Source organism: Ixodes scapularis, unplaced genomic scaffold (assembly GCF_016920785.2).
Source record: "Ixodes scapularis isolate PalLabHiFi unplaced genomic scaffold, ASM1692078v2 PGA_scaffold9__187_contigs__length_104089568, whole genome shotgun sequence".
Lineage (NCBI taxonomy): Eukaryota > Metazoa > Arthropoda > Arachnida > Ixodida > Ixodidae > Ixodes > Ixodes scapularis.
The window spans coordinates 57,867,805-57,874,878 of record NW_024609884.1 but is presented as its reverse complement, the minus strand read 5'-3'; the positions used below and the strand labels follow the sequence as shown (position 1 = coordinate 57,874,878).

The window sequence follows — 7,074 nt, the reverse complement described above, 5'->3', positions numbered from 1 at the left end:
TGCCGGCCCAGACTTCGTACACCTGCGACTTGTCTCGAGCGCGCTGTTTCTCGGAGAGCTCGCACCTGTGCCGGCAATATCAGGTCGCAATATCAGGCCGTAAGGACCTTTACAACAGGGATGCCACCGTAGCGTCTTTTCAACCGAAACAGAAGCTAAGACATGTTTTTCAGGATTCTTCAGCTGGTCCACTATTAACGAAAATTCCAAATGACACTGCCTGCACCATCTTCAACGAGGTAAACTACAACGAAAGTACGTATTGTCCTTTCATACAGCAGCGTGGTAAAGTTTCATGTTCAAATGCACACCTACTAATAAAGAATACCAGTTCATTCCACCGTGACGTCATGTAATAAATGTTGACAGGGGCGTCCTTATTGGACAGGGGCGTGGTGACGTTTTGATGGGATTTAGCATGACATAGAATCTATTTAGAGGTCGAAGTCTTTTCACATCCATCGTCAGACAGACAGGATGTCAGGGAAGGGTCCGCGGTCAGTCCTTGATGGAATTTTTTTTTTTTTTTTTTTGAGCCCATTGAAGACTTCTCGTCGTCCGAAATCACTACCTTCAAGGCAAAGCGCCAAGCCTATGGAAAAGTAATTTCAAGATCAAAAACTTCCACTCCCAACTTCAAGCTTCATCTCATTGGGCGTCTCAAACAAATTTGAAAAAATGCATTGCAGTATCAGTATTTCTGTATTTGTGTTTCTGCCTTCCCTAAAATGTATTCCTGTATTTGTATTTCCAAATACTTTTTGCCTCTATTTAAAATGTATTTCCGATACTTATCGCGATATACTTTTACAGATGTATCATAGTATATATATTTTAGCTACTATTTTAATGTATCCCAGTATTTGTATTTCCAAATACATTTTTGAGTATTTCTGCCCAACCCTGGTATGCAGGGGTCCGCGAAGCCCAGCCTCATCAGTCAAGGCCGGAAATAAAAGTGATCTAGCTGTTCTCAGATTGAGGAGAAATGTTCCAATTTTACGGTGAGTTTTCTTGTGTATATGTTAATAATCGAAGTCTACTGCACAATAGCCCTTAGTTATATCCATTTATTAAATCACTGTCATAATTAACCTATACTTTCCCTTCCCCTCACCACGAACGGGGTCCCCCATCATATTTGCCGATCCATATGGGGTCCGCGAAACATCAATGGCTGAGAACCACTGACTTGGAGTATTGGAGGTTAAACGTTTCATCTACATTTCAAGCTGTGGTGTTAGGCTGACCTCGTTGCTATGGTAACTCGTCGTTCATTCTTTTTATAAACCGAAAGTTATATCTGCGACGTCAAAGACTGGAGCACCACCTGGTGGCAAAAAAAGGGTCTATAGTGCGGTGGGCAATGGTTGCAGGTGATACCGCAGCTTCGCTGTGCAACAACCTTTACGGCGTGGATTGGAGCCTTAATTTTTTTGTTGTTGTTGTTGTTTCTCGGATCGCCGAAGATGGGGCGGACAGGAGCTACATTAACGTGAAAAACTGTTTTGCTTGTTTTCCCTTGTTTGTCAAAAGAAGCCGTTAAAAAACCTAAAATTCATTTTGTCAATTTTTGTTTCTGTTTCCCGCATACAACCACGAAAAAGAAGCGACGGTTCCGTCGGGCCACTTATATGGAGGATTTTAAGCGGCAGCAACGAAAAGGCTACATTTTTTTCGTTTTAGTGGCATTTTACTTAGAGTGTAGAACCGAATACGCGAAGCGGTGGCGAACGGGACTGGTACAAGCTCCAGTTCAAAGACCCTCGCATTTGATGACGAAAACGAGCACGTGATCTGCAACACGTTTTCTATTTCGCCTCCAGTGCAAAGGTGACCGAAGAGTTGCTATTAAATGTGTACCTCAAGCACGGCATTCAACAATGCAAGGTCAAAACTTCCACCTAGCTTTCACCTTCTTCCTTCTTACAGTTACTTTCGCATCACAAAGAGAACGTCTCCGCTGATCCTCTCGAATGGTTGCGCCAATCTCCCTCCCGTTATTCTTTTTCTACTCCCGGCTCGGATTTCTGTCATCAGCCCTATGCGTGGGAAGGAAACCGGAAACTGCATCATTAAGCGATGGCACAACAAGAACATGACATCGGGTTATGCCGTACCGCGTTGCGCAAAAGGCAACAACGGCTGCAAGTGTTTCCCAACGCGCGCGTACACATGGTAATGAAATGTCGTTTAATGTATTGCGAGAGCTTTCGGAATATCAAGCAACATTGCGCGGAGAACTACACTCCCAGCATGCGGGAAAGAGTATCTCGGCACGCGGTAAGTAGTACGTGGAAAAGACGTGGACAGATCGCGAGCCTGGCAACTTTATTGGTGCAAGCAGAAGTTTAGAAATGAAGACACGACTTTTCCTAAGCGCATCTTAAACGACAACAGAAAGGTTTCTCAATTTTTAGTGCTTACGTTGATGACCACGGGGAATAATTGGGGCAGTCTGTTTAATAATTGGAAGAGATGACACGGGCACAGTAAAGAACACAAGGAGACAAGAAAACAGCTTAAATTGCCTTGCATAGGCCCTGATCTACTTGCTTATCTTCCTCGCTTACTTCTGAGTCCCAAACATATATACTGCTGGTTCGGAAATTAACAATTAAAGAATGTTTTCGCGCAACCTGAGTTCGCTAATTGGACGAGGTTATTTTCTATAGGTTTCTTATCGCTCTTAGATGCCATGCTGCACTGGTTATCTGTCGCGTCTGACTGCGGTAGAGTGCTGCTAAAGAAGCAACCTATCACAGAGAAAAAACTGTAAACTTGGCAGTGCAAAATGAATATAATGGTGGAAAACCTTTGTACTTAGGCCAACTTTCCGTGGCAACCAAGTGAGGGCGCACGTGCCAGCGCACCCTCAGCGCCGTTCAAAGCTGTGCCCGCGCACTTTTCGCTCCTGAAAAAGCGCCGTTGGATTTGATCACGTATCGGTCGATCACGAAATGCCCGCGAGGGGTGGGAGCAGCTCGCCAGTGCAGGGAAAGCAATACATGGCTTGGACTGACGCCACATGAGCTACCATTACTTTGCTGCTAAGCGTGCAACCCTTCAAGCAGACATTTCGCACCCAAATTTGTTTTTCTCGGTAAGAACAAGTAAGAATGTTCGCTATTATGGCGCGATAACGTCATTTGCAAGCCATACATGTTGTAGGAGCCAGCTCCGAGGGATGAAAGGAATTATTGTAGAGCGAAGCTCTTAGGCGCCCGTTTCCGGCTTTAGCGGCGTCGGCGTCGACGTAACCGCGCGTTGTATTATGGGACGTTTCCCATAATGACGTTCCACCTGACGTCACGTGTGACGTCACGAGGGTCACGACTGACGTCACCTGTTACGTCACCGCCCGTTGCATTATGGGTAAATTCACCCTCTAAATTTAGCAAAAAACTCCTTGCTAAATTTATCGGAAAAAATTTCCCGATAAATTTAGTGGGGAATTTTCCCTGCTAAATTTAGCGAAAAATTTCCCCGCTAAATTTTGAGAAAAAAATTCCCCACTAAATTTATTGAAAAAATTTTCCCGCAAAATTTAGTGGCGAATTTTTCCGCTAAATTTAGCAGGGAAGTTAGCGAAAACTTCCCGCTAAATAGAAGGGGAGCATGAGAGGATGAGGGGAGGGTACGATTTAGGAGGAGGGACATACTGTAGTGATCTGTGATAAGTGATTTTGCCACTAGGTGGCGCAACGTGTGTTCTGTCTAGTATGCTTTGATGGTGGGTTTATCGGGATGTCTTATCTTGTATTATGTGTGTTTATGCATCTATGATGTCACGTGATATATGTTAATAAAAGAGCCGCCGTCCGTCAGCGACGTCAGAGAACTACGGGACACCCACCAGGCAACATGTCTTCGTCTCAGTCTTCGTAAGTCTTGACCGCGCGGGGCCGCGGCTTCCTACCCGGCCACATCAGTGCTGTTAGCGTCCTCTCCTTTCGTACCGCCGTGTAGAAGAGATTACTACAAATTTTGGCGACGAGGATGGGATAAAGGTTAACCGTAGTTCTCTCCGCGTCTCGGTGCACTGGCCGTGAGAGCCGACGCGATTTTTTTTTTTTTTTTCGATCCATTTCGTTTCACTTGGAACGCGTTCGATGGCTGGTCAGAGTGGGCCCTGACAGCTGCATCGTTTCCCAGAACCTTCTATAACATATCATAGATAATGGATAATGGAACACAGCCTCCTGTAGCTGCCGGCATGTCAGCGCTCGCGCCGGTTCCATCACCGCCCGACTTCTTGCCGGTTCCGGGCAAGCCCGAGCGTGCATGGCCCGCGTGGAAACGTGCTTTCTTTATGTTCCTTGAGGCGTCCGGCTTGGACAGTGTTGCGCCTAGTCGAAAGAAGGCGATCTTGTTTTCTATGCTTGGGACTGAGGGCCAGAGAATTGTTGACGCTTTTCAGCTCGATGAGACTCCCGCTTCTGAGGAAGGCGATGTTTTTGAAGTATTTTTAAGTGCTATCGAGAAGCACTGTGAGTTTTCTGGGTGTATTGCGCTGGAACGCCAAAAGCTTCGCGCTCGCGTCTAACGCCCGGGAGAAACCGTCTCGGAGTACTTGACCGCTCTGCGACGCCAAGGGTCTTTTTGTTCTTATGGAGACGCTTTGGAAGAGAGGCTTGCTGAGATCTTTTTGGAGGGGTTGGACTCTAAGCGGGTCCAAGACCGCATCCTTCGAGAGTGTGTGGGGACGGGGGTACCCTCTTTAACCCGTGTCGTTCAGCTCGCGCTACAGTACGAGCAACTTGCGCGCACCACAGAAAGTTTCCACCTGCGAGCTCCCAGTGCTAGCGGTGCGGCGCCGGCAACCGTCGAGCGCGTCTTTGCGCACGTGCCCATTGGAACGCCCGACGTCCAAGATGGAGGTCCATGGCCGGCTGCTTCCCGAAGTCGGTGGCAAGATGGCTGGTCCGGCGTCACTTCCAGTCACGTGCCCCGGGCTTAACAACACCACACACCCCAGCGTCTGCGCTACCCTCCTCCTTCAAGGCAGGGAGATGAAGGAGTCGGTGTTCCCTGCAACTTCTGTGGTCGACGCGGCCACAACCGCAACGAGTGTCCAGCGTCTGGTGTGGCATGTTTTTTGTGTGGAAAGACGGGCCACTTTGCGGTGGTTTGTCGGAGTCGCCGCCCACCGTCGGCGGCCTTCGTCAGTGACCCGCGGCGAACGTCGTTCCCGAGCCGTGGCCAGGGCTCCGGCCGTTACTTCGCTGCCCGACCGTTTTCACGGAATGTGTCGTCAAGAGGTAACAATCCTGTGAACATTGTTGGGCCATCCCTGGTGCCGGAGATGCGCCGAGCGTCCCCGTTGAGTCGGCCGAGCAAGCAGCAGGAGGCGTTTATCGTCGGGATGCCTTCATGGCCGACATCAAGGTAAATACAACCCCTCTTCATCTCCTTGTCGACACTGGCTCTTTTGTGTCCATTCTCAATGAACGAGAGTTTAATGAAGTACAACGGAGTTCCGACATTCGACTATGTCCGCACTCGAAAACTCTTGTTCACTACATGCAAGACACTATCCCTGTGCTTGGATGCTTCACCGCTCAGGTTGTTTTTAAAGATCGTTATGCACCGTTGGAGTTTTTTGTCACCCGGACTGGACGATCGCTACTTGGCGTCGACGCCGTCCGAGCGTTGCGCATGAGATTATCAGGAGATGAAAATGATTATGTTTGTTCGCATGTTGATGCAGCTCAGGGAGGAGGAGTTCCACGGCAGTATGTGAAGTCGGCGGTTCCCCTGCAGCGATTGCCGTTCACCATCATGTCCTGCCAAAACCGCCAACCGGCCGGATCCAGAGATGCAAGGTCCCGGTCATCTTCTCTTTTTGTACCTTCGGGTGCCAAAGTGTCTACATCGTCGTCGGTCTCGGAAGAGACCACTCCGAAAGTTCCCGCGGACTTTGACCACGATTCGTCGACAGCCGCGATTCCGCGACGCCATCCTGAGAGCCATGGGCTCCATCAACCGCATCTTCCTGAAAACACAAGTCCTGAGAATACAAGTCATAAAATCACAGCACAACTGCTACACCATGAAAATACAAATGCATCTCAAGTTTCAAGTCCTTTCCTTCCAGATCAGTCCAAGTTGCCCAAAGGCTTCGAAGAATTTGAACATCTCTTTAGTCCAGGTTTGGGTTTGGTCGAGAATTCCACCCATACTATCAAGCAGCGTTGCAACGTGCCACCGGTACAGTCCAAGCTGCGCCGTCTTCCGATGACCATGAGGGATGCTGTCTCGGAAGAGATTTTCAGACTGGAGAGAGAAGGTGTGATCGAGAGAGTGGATGCCTCCGAGTGGGTTTCACCTATCGTCGTCTTTCGGCGGACTGACGGACGTATCCGGATGTATGTTGACCTCCGTGCGCCAAATCAAGCGGTGGTCATCGATTCCTTCCCGCTACCCCACATCGATGAACTACTGGGTTCCTTGCGTGGTGCCAGTTGCTTCTCCAAGCTGGACCTGGCGTCCGCTTACCACCAAGTTCGTCTCAACCCGGTGAGTCGTGATCTTACTGCTTTTATCACGCATGAGGGACAGTTCAGATTCAAGCGCGTTTGTTTCGGGTTGGCTTCGGCACCCGCAGCGTTTCAAAACATCATGTCAAAAATCCCGAAGGATTGCAAAGGAGTCCAGTTTTACCTTGATGATATAATAGTCTACGGTACTACGCAGGCAGAACAGGACGAGAATCTGCGTCAGGTCCTCTCTTGTATCTCCCGAGCCAGGATGAAGCTAAATCGTAAAGGTGTTTTTCGAGTTACAGAACTTTCGTTTCTGGGACACCATCTTTCCGCGGAAGGACTAGCACCCCTTTCCGCTAAGGTATATGCAGTCCTGAATTTTGAAACCCCTACTGGAACCAGCTAAGCTGAAAGCATTTCTGGGACTTGTTGAATATTACAGTAAATTTATCCCTCATTGCTCAACTGTCGAGCCCATGCGTCGTCTTCTGCGTAAAAAAGTTCGCTTTCACTGGTCCCCGGAAGCCGAGGCCAGTTTCCAAAATGTAAAGGCTTCCATAAAAAGTGCTCCGATTTTGTCGATGTTTGA

General features: G+C 48.5%; 1 pseudogene; it reads left to right on the top strand.

The window, feature by feature from the left end:
* The first annotated feature begins 4,249 nt into the window (after nt 1-4,249).
* On the top strand, nt 4,250-4,960 carry LOC115318089 (annotated as a pseudogene).
* Nucleotides 4,961-7,074: the final 2,114 nt, after the last annotated feature.